This window comes from Galeopterus variegatus, unplaced genomic scaffold (genome assembly GCF_000696425.1).
Source record: "Galeopterus variegatus unplaced genomic scaffold, G_variegatus-3.0.2 Scaffold1860, whole genome shotgun sequence".
Taxonomy (NCBI): Eukaryota; Metazoa; Chordata; class Mammalia; order Dermoptera; family Cynocephalidae; genus Galeopterus; species Galeopterus variegatus.
In genome coordinates, this window is record NW_007727971.1 from 80,117 (window position 1) to 100,103 (window position 19,987).

The 19,987-nt window shown below is 44.6% G+C and overlaps 1 pseudogene; it reads right to left on the minus strand.

Moving 5' to 3' along the window:
• Positions 1-584: 584 nt before the first annotated feature.
• LOC103595840 lies at positions 585-19,494 on the minus strand (annotated as a pseudogene).
• Positions 19,495-19,987: the final 493 nt, after the last annotated feature.

Here is a 19,987-nt window from a genome sequence, read left to right on the forward strand (position 1 = left end):
GATGTGAAGGAATTGTACAGTGAAAACTACAAAACATTGCTTAAAGAAATTAAGAAAGATCTAAATAAATGGATACACATTATATGTTCATGAATTGAAAGACTTAATATTGTTAAGACAGCAATACTGCCCAAAGCAACCTACAGATTCAATGAAATCCTTATGAAAATTTCAATGGCCTTTTTTGCAGAAATTTAAATGCTAGTCCTCAAATTCATATGGAATTGCAAGGGGCCCCAAATAGTCAAAGCAATCTTGGAAAAGAAGAGTAAAGTTTTAGAGCTCACACTTCCCAGTTTCAAAACTTACTACAAAGTACTGGCATAAGGATAGGCATATAGATCAAAGGAATAGAATTTAGAGACCAGAAATAAACCCGTAAGTCTATGGCCTGTTAATTTTTTTAAAAATCATTTTATTATTCTTTTTTAACAAATGGCCTCAGGGATGGGGACCAGGGGAAGAGGGAGGAGGGGAAGCTAGGCCCCAGCCCCACAGCCTCTTTCCCCTCCACCCAGAGGAGAGCCCCACTATGTATATATAATCTATTTACAAGCCCCGGGGGGTGGGCAAGGGGAACTCCTTTAGCAGGGTGGGGGCAACCCAGGCTCCTTGTCCTCTTAGGACCGAGGTTCCTCTGCCCATCGGGGAGGCCCCTCTTGAGGAGGTGGCCCTATGTGCTCCCCAGGCGTCAGCACCCAGCACAGGGCCTCTGGTGGGGAGGCCTACTGGTAGAGGTCGATGCGCTGGCTGCGGAAGACTCCACTGTAGGTGGAAGGTGGGGCCTTGGCACGGAAACTGAGGGCAGAGAAAGACCTTCCAGCTGGGGAAGCACATGATGACCCAGGTCCCCCAAGATTGCTCAGTTTTCAATAATCCTGGAATGGCTTTAGTTCCACTGGGTGCAGCTCTGCTCACCCCATGCTAGGGGGGAAGAGCCTGGCAGGTGAAGGCAACACCCGAGTAGCAGGAGTACGTAGGGGCCTGACAGCCAGGCTGGGGGGCTGCAGAGCAGGGCTCACAGATAACAGAGAAAGCGGGGAGGGGTGGGAGGCGGCACTGGCAGCAGAGCCACAGTTCACCACAGGCAGCTGTGAGTCTACCATAGGTAGAAGCATCTGCTGGGCAGGGACCCTGAAGGGAAGAAGATGTTTTGGCCACCAGGCTGCAGGGGAGTAGAATAAAAATCCAAAGGGGATGGCAGATCCTGCTGTACCTGTTGGGAAAATGGAATAATTTAATCAGGACCCCTTGCCTGCCCTTCCAGTTGGGGGTGGTGTGGTGCATTCTTTGTAAGCAAATTGTGTGTGTGGGTGGAGTTATTGTGCGTGTGCAGCACCGCTACTTGGCTGGCGACTGCCTTGGGCATCCACCCCATGCAGCCATGCTCTCCAACACACAGCTCCAAGGAATGTTTGCTGGTTAGCTAGCTCATTGACTTGCATGTGAGAGGTCTGGTGACCCAGCCTGGCGTGTGAAGGGTTTGTGACCCAGTCTGTGAACGGGCTTGAGGCATCTGTGAGCTCCAGACCCAGCCCTAGCTCGACAATTGGCCCAGTCGGCAGGATTATGGGCAGGTAAAAGAGCACGACAGTACCTGAAGCAAGGGTGGTCGGGCAAAGGGCTGGGGCAGAAAGCTGGAGAGTAGAGGAAGGAAGGTGGAGGGTAGACAACTCCTGCAGGCAGCAACTTCCCCAGCTCTGTCACTTGCAGTGCTAGAAATCAAGAAACTGACCCTTGAGAGCTACCCCAGAGAGCAGTGCCGAGGGAGGGGCTGGGGCTGGGCCTGGGAGTAGGGGCTGTGATCTGAAAGGATGCAGGGAGGAGGTCCCAGGGCCGAAGCTTCCGTTGTTGGGATATAGCTGAGAGTCCATGGCTCCCCCAGACACCTGAGAACTGGGAGGCTCAGGGTTGCCATAAAAGACCTTAGGGAGCAGGTGCTGGCCTGAGGAGAACTGGCAGAAACCAGGTTTTTGGATTGTGGCTCAGCCGAGGCAGAAGTACTGGGGAGCAGCTCCCAGTCTCAAGAAATACGGATGGCCTCAGTGACTGATGCCGTCAGCTCCTTCTCTGCTTTTATTTGTTTTATTTTATTTTATTTTGTGACTGGCCAGCATGGGGATCTGAACTCACGACCTTGGCTTCTCTGCTTTTAAACTGTCTCCTACTGCTAGGCACAAGTCCAAGTCCTTATCACTAGTGCTAGACTGCGGGGCCAGGTTGATACAATGGCTGGAGTGGGCAAGTCTCTGGACCTCGCTCTGTATGCTGTGATCATTCTGTGCCAATGGGGAGGGGGGCAGAGGCTGCTCCAGGGGAAGCTCCTTTCTGTCCCCATCGTGGGGGGCAGGTGCCATCTGCTAGGAGGTTCATAGGGTTCAGAGCTAGGTGGATCCTCACCAGGAACAGCAGTCAGGGGTGAAGCGCCTCCAGGCCACTTGGTGGGGGCTCCCTCTGCTGCCCCATTGAATCCTCCATCAGGGAGACTTCACTGGCTGCAGGGACTTGATGACTCCTGAGAATCTCCATTCGGGTCCACCCCACTGTCAGACTGACTCATCTCTGTGCCAGCCACATCCTCAAAAGGACTCAGGGGCTCCATCCAGGGCTCCGTGGAACCAGACCAGTAACTCTTTCGGCTAGTGGTAGTACGTAGACGATTCCGGACGAGAAGGGTCAGGGCCTCTGTGCCTGCATCTCTGAATTCTCCCTGAGGCCCTGGGCCCTCAGACTTTGGGCTCAAGAATACAGAGCTATGAGAAGGTGGCAAAGAGTCCTCCTGCTAGATCCAGTGCCAGTTAATTTTTGACAATGGTGCCAAAACCATTCAATGGGGAAAGAATAGTCTTTTCAACAAATGGTTCTAGAACAGCTGGATATTTACATGCAAAAGAGTGGGGCTGGCTGGTTAGCTCGGGTGGTTAGAGCATGGTGTTATGACACCAAGGTTAAGGCTGTGGATCCCCGTACCAGCCAGACGCCGGAAAAAAAAAAAAAAAAAAAAAAACACATGCAAAATAATGAAGTTCTTAAACCGTGCACAAAAATTTACTTAAAATGGATTGACCTAAATAAATATAAGAGCTAAAACCATAAAATTATTAGAGGAAAACATAGTAGTAAATTTTGCAGACCTTGGATTTGATCATGGATTTTTAGATATGACTCCAAAAGCACAAGCAATGAAAGAAAGAAAGAAAAAAACACCCAGATAAATTGAACTTCATAAAAATTAAAACTTTTGTGCATCAAAGGAAATTGTAAAGAAAGTGAAAACAAAACCTACAGAATGGAAGAAAATGTTTGTAAGTCATATATCTGATAAGGCTCTATTATCTATAATACATTAAAAATGTGTATAATTCAAGAACAAAAATCCATTTTAAAAATTAATAAAAGACTTTTGTAATAGGCATCTCACCAAAGAATATATGCAAATGGCCAATAAACACATGAAAAGATGCTCAACATCTTTCTTCATTAGGTGAATGCAAACTGAAACCACAGTAAGGTTTCACTTCACATTCACTTGGATGGCTATAATAAAAGTTTTTAAAAACGAGAAAATAAAAAATGTTGGTGATTATATGGAGAAACTGGAACCTTTACACACTGATAGTAGAAATGTAAAATTGTTCACCTGCTATAGAAAACAGTTTGGCTATTCCTAAAAGGTTTAACGTAGAGTTACCATGATTCAACAATTCCTGTTCTAGGTATATACCCATAAGTTCTGAAAAAAGGTACTCAAACAAATATATATACACACACATGCATAGTAATTCTGGTCGTGATAGCCAAAAGTTTGGAAACAGCCCAAATGTCCTTAACAGATGAATAGATAAAGAAAATGTGGTATATAATACAATGGAATATTATTCAGCTATAAAGTGATGATGTGCTGATACATGCTATAATATAGATGAACCTTGAAAGTCTGCTAAGTGAAAGAAGCCAGACACAAAAGGTCAAATACTGTATGATTCCAGAACAGGTAAATCCATGGAGACGGAAAGCAAATTGGTGGTTGCCAAGGGCTCGGGGAAGGGGAAATGGGGAGAAACCGCTTAATGGATATGGAGTTTTCTTTTGGTGTGATGGAAGTTTTTAGGGATTAGAGATAGTGATTGCACAATATTGTGAATGTACTAAATGCCAGAGCTGTTTATTTTAAAATGGTTAATTTTATGTTATATGATTTTCACCTAAAGAACTAACACAAAGTAGAATAAATATAAATGTAATATGTAAAATTATAAAACTTTTAGAATAAAACAAGAAAAAGTTTAGGACCTAAGGCTTGGTAAAAAGTTCTGGGACATGACACCAAATGCATGACCCTTAAGAGAAAAAAGTTCATTAAATTGAACTTTGTCAAAATTTAAACTTCCGCTCTGCATAAGACTGTGAAGAGATGAAAAAAAAAATGTAAAGAAAATATTTAGCTGGGAAAAAATATTTGCAAAACAAATTTGACAAACAACTCATATCTGAGATATATAAAGAGGTCTCGAAACTCAATAGTAGAAAAAGAAATCCAATTAGAAAGTGGGAAAAAGACATGAAGAGATATTTCACTGATGTGGGTATACAGATGGCAGATAAGCACATGGCAAGATGTTCAACATCAATGGCCTTTGGGAAAATGCAAATTAAGACCAGAAACAGATATCAGTACACACATATTAGACCAGCTTTTAAAAAAAGCGACAATACCAAAAGCCGGCAAGTGTGTATAGAATATGAATCTTTCACCCATTGTTGGTGGGAGTGTAAAAAGGAACAGCCACTCTGGAAAATAGTTTGGCAGTTTCACATGTATGTATATATAAACTAAACTAAATATACACTTACCACAGGACCCAGCAATTGCACTCCAGAGTATTTATCCCAGAGAAATAAAAACTTACGTCCACACAAAAACCTGTCCCTCCTTATCTGCAGGAGATACATTCCAAGACTCCCCGTGAATGCTTGAAACCGTGGATAGTGCTGAACCCTGAACATACTATGTTCTTTCCTATACATACATATCTATGATTACATTTAATTTATAAATTAATCAAAATAAGAGATTAACAATAACTGAGCTTAGTAACTTCAGCTTATGATTCTTTTCTTTCCTTATTAAGTTGAGAACTTTCCACCTTCTCACTTGAAGGAAGCACTTCACAGCTCCTCTTCGACACATCCGAGTTGCCGGCATCACTACTCTTGCACTTTGAGGCCTTTATTAAGTAAAATAAGGGTTACTTGAAAAAAGCAATGTTGTATCAGATCCTCAACAGTGGATCTGATAACCAGGATGGCTACCATGTGACTAATGGGCGGGCAGCGTATACAGAGTCAATACGCTGGACCAAGGAATGATTCGCATCCTGGGTGGGACGGAGATGGCATGAGGTTTCATCATGCTACTCAGAACTGCACACAGTTTAAAACTTATGGATTGTTTATTTCTGTAATTTCTCATTTAGTATTTTTGGACCATAGTTGACTGCAAGTAACTGAAACCACAGAAAGCGAAACTGTAGACAAGAGGGACAACTGTACACATTGTTTATTGCAGCTTTATTTTCACAACCCCAAACTAGAAACAACCTAAATAGATGGGTGGGTAAACAAACTGTACATCTATACCATGGAACATGGTTCAACAATAAAAACAAATAAACTAGTGATATATGCAACATCTTGGATGGTTTTCAGGGACATGCTGAGGGAAAAAAAATCCTTTTTCAAAATGTTACATACAATCCCATTCAATTTATATAACCGTCTCAAAATGACAAAATTATAGATATGGAGAGCAGATTAGTGGATTTCCAGGGGTTCAAGATAGGAGTGGGGGCTGGGAGAAGAATTGGTGTGAATATAAAGGAACAGCAGAATATTCATGTGATAAAATAGTTTTATCTTGATTGAGGCAGTGGTTTAACTAATCTATTCATGTATATTAGTTTGTTTCTGTTGCTTATAACAGAAATACCTGAAACTGGGTAATTTGTAAAGAAACACTATTGCTTACAGTTTTGGAGGCTGGGAAGTCCAAAGTCCATGGAACACATCTGGTGAGAGCCTTTTCCTAGTGGTGACTTCAGTGGCAAAGGGCGTCAAATGGTGAAGGTGGCAGGAACAGAGAGAGAGCTAATCTCACATGCTCTTCTTTCAAAGCCCTCAGAACCACGCCCATGACCACCATTAAACCATCAAATGGATTAATCCATTCACCAGGGCATGGTCCTCACAATCTAATCACTTCTTTAAAGCCTCACCTTTCAACTACCATAACAGGATTTCCCACCCTCTTAAGTTTCTAATACATGGACTTGGGAGACAATTCAATCCATAGCAACATGTGACAAAATGACACAGAACTATTGATATACACACCAGTGTTGATTTCCTGGTTCTGACATTGTACTACAGTCACAGATGTAATCACTGGAGGAAGTGAGCAAAGGGTACAGAGAACCTCTCTGTAGTGTCATTGTAACTTCCTGTGAACCTATCATTATTACAAAATAAAAAGTTAAAAATCAATAGTATTTCTATATGCTAGCTACAAACTATACCAAAGTAAAATTGAAAAATTTCATTCATAAGTGCATAAAGAATAACAAAATCCATAGTAATAAATTTAGCAAAGGAAGTGTGAGACTTGCACACTGCAAACAAGGAAACATTGCTGGGAGAAAGTAAATAAATGGACAGACATTTCATATTCATGGATTGGAAGACTTGATATTGTTAAAATGGCAATACTCTTCAAAGTGATGAATAGATTCAACATGACCCCCTATAAAAATCCCAGGAGGAATTTATATAGAAATGGTCGATCTGATCCTAAAATTTTACATAATGCAAGACAGCTAGTATAGCCAGAATAACCGTGAGAAAGAACAAAGTTGGAAGACTTACAGTACCTGATTTTTAAATTTATTATAAAACTGTATGGTAATCAAGACAGTGTGGTGTTGGCATAAGGATAGGCATATGGATAATGGAACAGAATTAAGAGTCCAGAAATAAACCTTTACATTTAATGACAGTTGATTTTTTACCAAAATGTCAAGACAATTGAGGGACAACAGATAGTCTTTTCAACAAATGATGCTGGGACAATTAGATATCCATATTTTTTAAATATCAATACTTCATGACCTATATAAAAATGAATTCACATGTGTTAATTTTCACATAGATGTAAGTGTAAGAGCTACAACTTCTAGTCTCTGGTCAGACATCCTCACAATAATGAAAAAGCTGAACAAACTGAAAATCAACAACTCTTTAGATCCATCAGAGAATTGAGGTCACATGGCAAACCACCACTCGAAAATTGGAAAGAAAGATGAATACGAGGAATCACAGCTTATCAGGGGTGAAGACCCCTCCTGGAGGGAGTATTGGTTGGAACACTTAAGCTGCAATTGACAAATTGCTGGGTTCTCAGTGCAGATGAGCTTCAGAATAAAAATCTCTAGGAGGCCTACTCTGTGGGAGTCCCCACACTTTTTTGGTGTTACCTATAGGATCTCCACCAGGTTCTCAGGGTTAAGATCAGAAAGTGTCCTCCTGCCTCTGGCATGGCAAGGGTTAAGTAGCCATTTTCAAATATGCCCAGAGTTCTCTGTTCTCCCTAACAAAGGCCATCCCTAAAGGGAAACTATTTTACCAGAGCCGCACTGACTTGGGGAAAGGAAATGCCCAACATCAGCCACATCTACCCTTCCTGTCTCATCTAAGGAGGGAAAGAAGCCAAGAAGCACTTGTGAAGGTCACAGCCTAGGGGCATAGGTGCACTAAAAGACTGACCTAATCATGGGATTATAGATTGCTTACCATCCCCCCAGCACCTCACCACCACATCAGCTGGGATCCTGTATAATAACAGAGGATTACAACAAAAAGTACTGCAAGGCTCAGACCCTACTTAAGAAGTCTTTAGGAAAATCCAGAGGCAACAGAGGAGACAAAAACAATAACCTGAGAGGAAATTTATCCTCTGACACCTACAGGTATGACAGACCGTAATTACTAATTACTAGACACACAAACATAAAACTTCACAGGAAATTCCTAGTTTAGTTTTTTTTTTACCCAGTATATCATGTCTGGCTTTTAACAAAAAATTACAAGGCAGGCTAAAAGGCAAAATAACAGTCTGAAGAGACAAAGCAAGCATAGAACCAGACTCAGATATGGCAGAGATTTTGGAATTATTAGACTGGGAATTTAAAATAACTGATTAATATGTTAAAAGACCTAATGGAAAAGTGGACAACATGCAAGAGCAGATGGGCAAGGGGGAGAGAGAGAGAGAGAGAAGAAAAGAAACTCTAAGAAAGAATAAAAAGGAAATACTTCTTGGTAGGCTGGACATGGCCAAGGAAGGACTCAGTGAGCTTGAAGATAGGTTAATATAAACTTCCCAAACTGAAAATCAAGGAGAAAGGGAATTTAAAAAATAGAACAGAATATCCAAGAACATTGGTACAATTACAAAAAGTATAGCATACATGTAATGGGAATACCAGAAGAAGAGAAAAAAGAATAGAAAAAATATTTGAAGTAAAAACTGAATTTTCTAAAATTAATGACAGACTTCTAACCACAGATTTAGAAATCTCAGAGAATACCAAGCAGAGTAAATGCCAGAAAGTCTATGCCTGGGCATGTAATATTCAAACTGCAGAAAACTAAAGAAAAAGAGAAAGTCTTGAAAGAAGTCAGAGGGAAAAAAACAGCTTACCTCTAGAGGAACGGAGGTAAGAATTACATCAAACTTCTCTTCAGAAACTATGCAAACAAGTGTAGAGTAAAGTATTTAAAGTTTTCAAAGAAAAAAACCCCTCCCAACCTAGAATTTTGTATCCAGTAAAATTATCCTTCAAAAGTGAAAGAGAAATACTCTCAGACAAACAAAAATTTAGGGAATTTGTCACCAGTAGACCTGCCTTGCAAGAAATGTTAAAAGTTCTTCAGAGAGAAGGAAAATGATATAGTTGTGAAACTCATATCTACATAAAAAAGAAAAGCACTAGAAAAAAAAGAAATGAAGGTAAAATAAAAATCTTTTATTTTTCTTATTCTTTTGGGGGGAGGTGTTTTCTTATTAATGTATCTGTTTGCTCAGAATAATAATAGCAATAATGTATTTGGTGATTATAGCTTAGAAATAAGTAAAATGAATAGCAGCAATGTTAAAAAGGACAGAAATAAGGAATAGGAAATACTTTATGGTACTTGCCTTATGCATGAAGTGGTAGAATGTTATTTAAAAGAGGACTTGGGTTAATTGTAAATGTATAGTGAAAACTCTAGAGCAAACACTAAAAAATAGGGCCGGCCCGGTGGCGCACTGGATAGTGCGCCGCTTGGGAAGCGCAGCGGCGCTCCCACCCGAGGGTTCGGATCCCACATGCGGACCGGTTCCCGCTCACTGGCTGAGCGAGGCATGGGGGCGACGCTGAGGGTTGCAATCCCGTTGCCGGTCCCCGGCCCGGTGCGGGGGCAACACTGAGGGTTGCGATCCGTTGCCCACCGAGGGTTGCAATCCCGTTGCCGGTCCGCGGTCCAGTACAGGGGCAACACTGAGGGTTGCGATCCATTGCTGGACACAGAAAAAGACAAAAAAAAAAAAAAAAAAAAAAAACCACTAAAAAATAATTTTGAAGCAGTACAATTGATATACTAAGAGAGGCAAGAAATTGGAATCATACAAAATCAGAGAGGGCAGAAAAAAGTAAAAGACAAAAAAAAGACACCAAGAACAAGGGCAGTGAATAGAAGACAGTTACAAATATGATATTCATCCAACTATATCAATAATTACTTTAAATGTATATGGTCTAAATGCATTGATTAAAAAAGAGAGAGACTGTCAGAGTGTATTCATAACAAAGAAACAGGACCCAACTATATGTTGTCTACAAGAAACCCAGCTTAAATGAAGAGACACAAATAGATTAAAAGTGAAGGCATGCACTTTATGCCCATTAGGATGGCTATTACTAAAACTACAACAACAACAACACAAAACCAAAAAAGCGTTGGCAAGGGGCAAGGATGTGAACAAATTGGAATCCTTGAACATTGCTAGTGGGAATGTAAAATGGTGCAGCTGCTCTGCAAAATAGTTTGGTTATTCCTCAAAAATTTAAAAATGGAATGACTATATGACCCAGCAATTTCACTTCTAGGTGTATACGCAAAAGGATAAACAGCAGAGACTCTAGCAGATACTTGTACCCTAACGTTCCTAGACAGATGAATATCCAAATGTCAATCAGCAGATGAATAAATAAACAAAACGTGGTACGTACATACAATCGAATACTATTCAGCCATAAAAAGGAATGCAATTCTGATACATGCTACAACATGGATGAAACTTGAAAACATTTTACTAGGTGAACTAAGCCAGACACAAAAGGACAAATACTATATGATTTCACTTATATGTGGAACAAAAATAGGGAATTCTTAGAAAGAGAAAGTAGAATGAGGTTACCAGGGAAAGGGTGTATGAGTCCATCTTTATGTTGCTATAACATAATACCTGAAACTGGGTTATTTATAAAAAAAAAGAGGTTTATTTGGCCCATGATTCTGGGACATCTGCCTCTGCCACTGGCCTCAGGCTGCTTCTACTCATGCTGGGAAACAGCATGGTGGGCAGCAGGTGCAAGCAGATCACATGGCAAGAGGAAGCAAGAGAGAGACAAAGGAGGTGCCGGGGTCATTTAAACAACCAGCTCTCATTGGAACTAATAGAGGGAGAACTCCTTACTCTCTCCCCCAGGGAGGGCATAATCTATTCATGAAGGATCTGCCCCCCATGACCCAAACAGTTCCCTACACTGCCACATTGGGGATCAGATTTCAGCATGAGCGTTTGGGGGACAACATATCCAAACTCTATCACTGGGTTAGAGGGGGAGTGGGGAGTTACTGTTAATGGGTAAAAAGTTTCTGTTCAGGATGATGAAGATATTCTGGAAACTGATGGTGGTAATGGTTGCACAACATTGTTCATATGCTCAAGACCAGTGAATTTTACACTTAAAAATGGTTAAAGTGGTAGGTTTTATGTTATGTGTATTTTACCATACATAGAAAAGTAGAATGGAGAAAGAATGGACGATGGAGAAAGATATATCATGCTAACACTAATCAAAAGAAAGAGTGGCGATATTAATTTCAGACCCAGCAGACTTCAGAGCGAGGAAAATTATCAGAAATAAAGAGGGGCACTATGTAATGATAAAGGGGTCAATTCTCCAAGAAGATATAACTACCTTTAATGTGTACAAGTCTAACAACAGAGCATCAAAATATGTGGAGCAAAAACTGATAGAACTTCAAGGAAAAATAGATGAATCAACTCTTATGGTTGGAGACTTCAACACCCCTCTACCTATAATTGAAAGTAATTGATGTTGGGCCGGCCCGGTGGCACACTGGAGAAGTGCGCCGGTTGGGAGCATGGTGGCGCTCCTGCCGAGGGTTTGGATCCCATGTGGAGACCGGTTCCCGCTCACTGGCTGAGCGCGGTGCGGGCGCAACACCGAGGGTTGCGGTCCTGTTGCCGGTCCCCGGTGCGGGCGCGACACCGAGGGTTGCGATCCCGTTACCGGTCAGTAAAAAAGACAAAAAGGAAAAAAAAAAAAAAAAGAAAGTAATTGATGTAAAAAAAGCAGACCAGAATCAGTAAGGACATTGTATTAGTCAGGGTACTCCAGAAAAACAGAACTAATAGGATGTTTATGTGTACACAGAGATCTATTTTAAGGAATTGGCTCACAGCATTATGGAGGCTGGCAGTCTGGAGTCTTGTGGTTGATACAACCTTACAGTTCAGATCTGAAGGTTGTCTGCTGCAGAATTCACTCCTGCTGGGCCGGCCTGGTGGCACATGGGAGAGTGTGCCGCTTGTGAGCGCAGCGGCGCTCCCGCTGAGGGTTCGGATCCCATGTGGAGACCGGTTCCCGCTCACTGCTGAGCGTGGTGCGGGCGCAGCACTGAGGGTTGCGATCCCGTTACTGGTCAGTAAAAAAAAAAGGAAAGAAAAAAAAAGAATTCACTCCTGCTAAGAGGTCAGTCTTATTGTTCTACTTATGTCTTCAACTGATTGGATGAGGCCCTCCCACCTAGCGAGGACAAGCTACTTTACTCAAAGTCCAGCAACTTCAATGTTCATCTCATCCAAACCACCCTCACAGAAAGCTGGAGTGAGCTGGATTCTAGTTCCAGCTGGCCATTCTGAGCCTTGGTTTCCTCCTCTGGAAAATGTGGAGCTACTGTGTGTGTGCAGTGCAGAGTACAGACCCTGCCCAGCCAGCTGCCCACTTAGAATCTGTTGTCACTTGCCTATCTGTGAGAATGTGGGCAAATGACTCCATCTCTCTCTTCCTCGGCCTCCTCACCTGTCAAATATGGACAGTTTTGGTACTTACCTCACACAGTCACCATAAGAACTGAAAAATTAGTGGAGGCACCACACTTCAAAGAGCAGCTGCCCCAGGTGTGCACCATGCAGATTGCCTGCTGCTGCTGTTGTTACCACAAGGATGAGCAAGCAAACCTACAGAGCTTGATGCTGCCATGTGGGCACTCAGTGGATGGTAGTGATGCACGAGGCAGTGGTTCTCAGACTGGGGTCCCCAGCAGCACCACACTGGGCAAGTAGGGTGACTTTACATCCACAGATATCTTGACACTTCTCTTTCCAAAAGGTGGAGCCTAATTCCCTTGCCACAGAGTGTGGGCTGGGCCCACTGACCCCCTTCTAGTGGATGGTGGCAGAAGCCATGGTGTGTGCTTTATAGACAGGACATTTGTGAGCACATCATGCCACCTCCTCACTGTCTTCTGATCATACGCTGGGGAGGGGGGCAGCTGCCATGCTGGGAGGACAAGGCTCCTGGCACAGACACAGGACGCCAGCTGGAGGCAGGTACTCCTGCTCCAGTCAAGCCTTCAGATAACTAAAGCCTGGGTGACACTTCACTGAGTCAGACCTGCCCAGCAGAGCTGCCCTGAACTCCTGACCACAGAAACTGTGATGATGAGTGTTAACGCCTTGAGACACTCCGTTTGGGAGTAATTGGTCCCACAGCAGTAAATAATACAGTAAGTTACTTAGCCTCTCTTTGCTTCAGTTTCCTTATATAAGAATAGAAACATTTCCTTATAAGGTTGTAAGGATTATATCCATGCACTCATTTATTTAGTGCCTACTATATGCAGCCAGTCAGTCAGCTGTTACAGTTGTTCACTCATTACAACTGTTACAGCTGTTGTGATGATTGTTCTCACAAAGGTGCAGCCACTGACTCCCCAATCCCCCACCCACCGCCCAGCTCTGCTACTGCCCATAGGAGGTGCCCCAGGCCAGGCCAGGCAGCAGGGGGTGCCCTTCCTGAATCACAGACCACTTCCCAGCATCCAGCAGAACCAACCCCCAAACCACAGACCCCGCCCCCCACAGACCACCCCTCACACTGCAGCCTCCCTGGGACCCATGGACTACCTGGGCCTTCTGCGGCTCTCAAGCCGCAGGTCAGTGGGGCTGCTGGACCTTGACAAGATCAATGCCAGGTCAGCAGGTGTGTTTGCAGGGGGTGTATAGGCTGCGAGGGAACCACTCACCCAGTTCTCCTGGACCAGAGGGTAGGAATGCACCAGGGCAGCTGCTCCAGAGGGATATCAGCTGGGTGCCCCATCTATCTGGCAGCTCCCCCAAAGCCCAGGCAGCATTTTAAAAAACAAGTTACTAAACAATTAATTAAAAACTTATTGAGGCATAAATTATGTTACAGAAATACATTTCTTTTTTTTTTTTTTGTCTTTTGTCTTTTTCCGTGTCCGGCAACGGATCGCAACCCTCAGTGTCGCCCCCGTACCGGACCGGGACCGGCAACGGGATCGCAACCCTCGGTGCTGCGCCCGCCCCTCGCTCAGCCAGTGAGCGGGAACCGGTCTGTATGTGGGATCCGAACCCTCGGCGGGAGCGCCGCCACATTCCCAAGCGGTGCACTGTAGCAGTGCGCCACCGGCCAGCCCCCAGAAATACATTTCAATAGACATAGTCCAGCACTGTGAGAGGAAAAGTCTTGCCCCCTGACTTCCCCTCCATCCCCCACTGGGCTAGCCGTGACTGATTCAAGCTACCATTCTCATGCTTCTAGAGCCTTCCAAAGCCCAGGCTGTGCGGGCTGCCGCTGGCATAGCCTGAGCACAGATGATGGTGTGAACTCTGGCCCTCCCGGACTGTGGCTGAAGTTCCTGCGGAACTGTTCTGGTCGCCCCTGGTTGTTTGGTCTGTCAACTGGAACTTGCAACATGAATGAGCGATGGGCTCCCAGCGTTTGCCTTCTTTTGGAGTGCATCCGATTGTGTTTGTTGGAAGGTGTTGGCTGTTGGCTTTCAGGACGGCCTCCTGCAATGGAACTGATATGAAGTGAATTAAAGTGGATTTTGCTTTGGAACGTCTAAGCTCATTTCAAGGCATCCTGAATGAATATCAAAGGAGATAGCTAGGGTCCAGGCATAACCAGACCCCACAGGGGCCTCCCTGGGATGCAGGGAGCTTCCATGAATTCCTGTGCCATGGCTCAGGGTACTGCCAAGCACCATGGGTTTAAGGACTCATCTGAGACCTCTGCCTTCTTTTAACACCCCCCTTGTTAATAACACATATATGCAGAATAACCTACGTAAGGGCTAGGGAGCAGTGGAACAAATACCCACCACCCAGCTTAAGAAAGAGCATCCAGCTGGCTGGTTAGCTTACTAGGTAGACACCAGGTCAAGAATTTGGATCCCCAGACCGGCCACACACACACACACACACACACACACACACTCACACACTCACACACACACACTCACACACACACACGTTCACAAGAAGGAGCATCCCCCAGCCCCCACCACACCTCCCCCCTGCTCCTTCTGTGGATCATGCACGCTTATTTCCTCACTTTCTGTTGATCGCCACCAACATGCAATCCTGAATGGTATTGGTTAGTCTTATAGGTTGTGAACTTCGCCTAAATGACAGCAATCTGTGGGGCCGGCCCGGTGGCGCACTGGATAGTGCGGTGCTCCCGCCCGAGGGTTCGGATCCCACATACGGACCGGTTCCTGCTCACTGGCTGAGCGAGGCGCGGGAGCAACACCGAGGGTTGCGATCCCATTGCCGGTCCCCGGTCCGGTACAGGGGCAACAGTGAGGGTTGCGATCCGTTGCCGGACACGGAAAAAAGACAAAAAAATAAATAAATAAATAAAATAAATGACAGCAATCTGTGTGTACTTCATTGTGATTTGAATTTTTTTTTTTTAAGATGACCTGTTAGGGGATCTTAACCCTTGACTCAGTGTCGTCAGCACCACGCTCACCCAAGTGAGCTAAGTGGCCATCCCTATATAGGGATCCAAACCCTTGACCTTGGTGATTTGATTTTTTTATTCAGCATTCTATTTGTGAGTTTGATTCATGAAGGTGCCTGCAGCTGCTGTCCATTTTCATGGCTGTACAGTATTCTGTTGTTCAAGTGTGTCTCTGTTTGTGGTCATCTGGGTCACTTCTATGCTTTGCTGTCCCACACGAGGCTGCCATGAGCCAGCACACTCCTGCCGCAGGCGCCCATCTGCAGCGTGCTCGGAGTGTGAGTGGGCAGCCGTGGAGGGAGATGTATCCCATCAGACCGGTTGTCATGGTTTCCAGCCACCGCTGGAGGGCGAGTCCTCTTTGTTCCACATTGTCACTATCAACTGATCTTTTCAGATTTTTAAGTACTTGCCAACCTGGATGTTTTTTAAAAATCAACTTTATTGAGATATACATATGAGAAAATACACCCTCGTAAGCTCAGTTTGATGTCTTTGATAAGGTAAGCACCACCTCAGTAAAGATCAGAATGTTTCCGTAACTCTGCAGGGTCCCCCAGTGGTCCCAGGTAACAAGCTATCTGCCTTCTGTCAGGGAGAGGAGTTTTGCTCCGTTTCTTTTGTTCAGCAACATGTTTCTGAGATCCATGGGTGCTGTATGGACCAGTAGTCTGTGCCTTTGCTACAGAGCAGCGTTTTCACGTGTGGACTCAGCACAGTTTATCCACTCATGAGCCGACAGGCATTTACATAGTTTCTAATTGGGAAACTTAAAAACCAAACTGCTGTGAACGTTTAGGTACAGATACTTGTGTGAACAAAAGGACTCATTTCCCTCTGGTAAATAAATACCTAAGAGTGGAATTTCAGGGTTGTAAGGTCCGTGTGCTTTGAGCTTTGTCAGACATGGCCTGACGCTTCCAGCTACCACCCTCAGCACCTCCAGGCAAAGCCTCCACTTGCCTTATGCCTTCTCTGGCCCTTAGTATTGTTGGTCTTTTTAATTTTAGCCCCTCTGGTCGGTGTGTAAATATCTCCTGTGGTTTTGGTTTGCATTGCTCTATTAAAGGTACAGCACATTTTCAATTGTATTTGACATTTATAATTTCTAGTTGTGAAGTGGCAAGACTTTTGCTTTCAATAGGCAAATTGTGTGTGTGTGTGCGTGTGTGTGTGTGTGCATGCGTGTGTGTGTGCATGCGTGTGTGCATGCGTTCATCCTTTATTCTGGATCAATTTCTTTTATTATATTTTATATAATTTTCTCTTAGTCTGTGGGTTGGCTTTTCATTTCTTAATGGTATGTTTTATTGAGCAGAAATTTTTAATTTTGGTGAAGTCCAATGTGTCAGGTTTTCTTTTATGATTAGTGTCTTCTGTGTTCTAAGAAGTCTTTGCCTGCCCGAGGGTTATGAAAATATTCTCCTATGTATGCTTCTAGAAGTTTTTGTAGTTTTAGCTTTAACATTTCAGTCTTTGAACCATCTCAAATTCATGCATGGTATGAGGTGGGGGGCAAGATTCATTTCTCCCATATGGTTACCCAGTTGTTATAGGAGAATCCATTGAAATAACTTTCCTTTCTGCCATTCAATCACCTAGATGCCTTTGTCAAAATCATTTGGCCATATGTTTGTGAGTCTATTTCCGTTCTCTGTTCTGTTCCACTGATCTGTCTTTATGCTGAAATCATAATGGCTTGATTGCTAAAGTTTTGTGGTGAGTCTTGAAATCAGGTTGTATATGTCTCCAATTTTGTTCTTCAAGATTGTGTCACTGATTCTAAAACCTTTGTATCACTATATAAATTTTGAATTCAGCTTTCAAGTTCTACAGGACCCTGTGGAACAATGTATTAGTCCATTTCTGTTGCATATAACAAAATACTTGGAACTGGGTAACTTGTAAGAAAATGAAATTTATTGCTTACAGTGTCGGAAGCTGGGAAGTCCAAAGTCCAGGGAACACATCTGGTGAGGGTCTTCTTGGTGGTGGCTTTACAACAATGCAGGGGTCTCACATGGCAGATAATGGCAGAGCAGAGAGAGAGACTCTCATGTGCTCCCTTATTAAAGCCCCCAGAAGATTCTGACCACCATTGTTAATCCATTCACTATGGCATGGTCCTACAATCTAATCACCTCTTCAAGGCCCCACCTTTCAATTACCGTAATAGGATTTCCCACCCTCAACACTTACAGTGGGAATTAAGCTTGTAATATATGAACTCTGGGGGATACAATTCAGTCAATCCACAGCAAACAATAAGTTTTGTTTGTTGAGTTTTAGCACAAGAAAGCATAAGGAAGAAATAGTGCATAATGCCTCTGCCCAGATAATGTCATTAACTTCAAAAAGTGAAAAAGGAATGCAAGAGCATGGTTAGACATGTTGTCTGCCCCCTCTCTGAACGGAGCCTTGACAGTTTCTGTGTTGTTACAGTATTTTTTTCTACATCTATCCCCTTCTAAAGATGCAAACCAGAAGGCACCACACTATGCATGTTGTGTTGCACCTGGAGGTCTTTCTCATGCCCCAGTGGGTCCCCACCTTTCTTTTGAATGGCTTCATGCACATATGTACAGAAAGAGATTTATTATAAGGAATTGGCTCACACGATTATGGAGGCTAAGTCCCGAGATCTGCAGGGTAAGTGGCAGCCTGGAGACCCAGGGAAGCTGGTGGTGTGTCGCAGTCCAAAGGCTGACAGGCTCAGGATCCAGGAAGAACCGACGTTTCAGTTTGAGTCCAAAAGCCCCAGTTGGACGGCCTCAGGCGTGAGAATTCCCTCCTTCTCAGGGAGGGTCAGTCTCTTCGTTCTGTTTAGAGCTTCAGCCGAGTGGATAAGGCCCACCTGCGTGGGGGAGGGCCATTGCCTTTACTCAGTGCTGTGGACTAAATGTGTCCCCCCAAAATTCATACGTTGAAACCTAACCTAATCCCCAAGGTGATGCCTAGGAGGTGGGCCTTTGGGTGGTGGTTAGTCATGGAGTAGGAGCCTCACGAATGGGATTAGTGTCCTTATAAGAGAGGCTCAGGGGAGCTTGTCCACCCCTTCCACCACGTGAGGACACCGCGACAAGATGCCATCCATGAGGGACAGGTCCTCACCAGACACTGCCTCTGTTGGCTCCTTGATTTTGCACTTCCCAGCCTCCAGGACTGTGAGAAATAAAGTTCTGTTGTTTAGAAGCCACCCAGTCTGTGGTGTTTTGTTATAGCAACCCAAGTAGACTAAGACAACCAGTCTGCCAATTCAAATGTTAATCTTGTTCAGAAACAGCCTCACAGACACACCCAGAATAATGTTTGACCAGGTATCTGGGTGCCCTGGAGCCCAGTCAACTTGACACATAAAGTCAACCATCACCATCCTACAACCCCAGAACAGCCTCCCGCAGCTCAGAATCCTCTGATCAAAATGTCAGTAGTGCCAAGCTTGAGAAACCCTGGCACAGAGGAAGGAGCCGAATTTATCTTGAAGGAAAAGTATATCTAGGATTAATTCCCATGAAAGGGCTTGTGTATTCTTTATCTTTTCATAGATACGGCCAGGTTGTCCCCCAGATGGATTACACCAGGTAAGATGACACCTTACAGCAACGGAGAATGAATGTTTTCTCACAGCCTCACCAGCAGTCGCATCGTCAGGGGCTTATGCTTTGAACACGGTTTCTCATCAGAGAGCCATCAGATCAAGTCTTTGATCAGCAAATGCAGGGACTCCGTAGCCTGCCAGGTTTAGCTGTTTACTAATTATTTTGATGTATGATTCACCAGCTGCTGATGTGGTGAGGCAGGAAGCATTCCCAAGGGCTGTGACTCATCTGGCATGCTGGGGCCAATCCTGAGCAGCTCAGCTGGTCTGCACGGCAGTAACCTGAGGCGGGTGCCCTTGGGAGAGGCTGAGGACAGAACTCACCTGGGTTGGCTGCCGGAACTGGGGGAGGACATCCTGCCCCTGCAGTGGGGGCTGACAAGAGGGAGGAGAAGCAGGCTGGGAAGGGGTCAGGTCCTGGGCATCCTCCCCCCAGAGCAGCTCTAAGCCAGGCACTGCCGCCTTCTCTCCCCCGGCCTCAGCTCTGCTGTCCATCCCTGGGGACTCTGTTTCTCCCTCTTGGTCCTGCAAACAGGAGACTCTTCCTGCACTCAGTGGGGGTGGGAGGGTCTGGTCAGTTCTGGCCCCCATGGTCTCTGCCCTGGAAGTATCTCATAGCCTCATGGCACTGGGGTGCCTCTTCCTCCAGCTTTGGGCACCTCCCAGCCCATTCCTGGCAGGATCCCTGATCCCGGTGCCTGGAAACCACACCAGGATGCCTGGCGGCCATGGGGCACAGGCAGTCTATTTGCATGTGCAGATGGTGACACATTCCTTCCCAGTCTTTGGGGCACAGAGAGAGCCATAAACTCCACTGGCCAAGCCTGCCCCTCGCCATAGTCCAGCTTTCTGTCACTGCTGCCTACAGCACTTGCATAACCCAGTGACTCAAGGGTGTTTCCATCTGCCTGGGACCTGTCACCACTGTTCCCTCCCTCGCCCGCCTGCTTCTCTAACAGGGTCCTGCCTTGCTTCCTGGTGCCTCTGC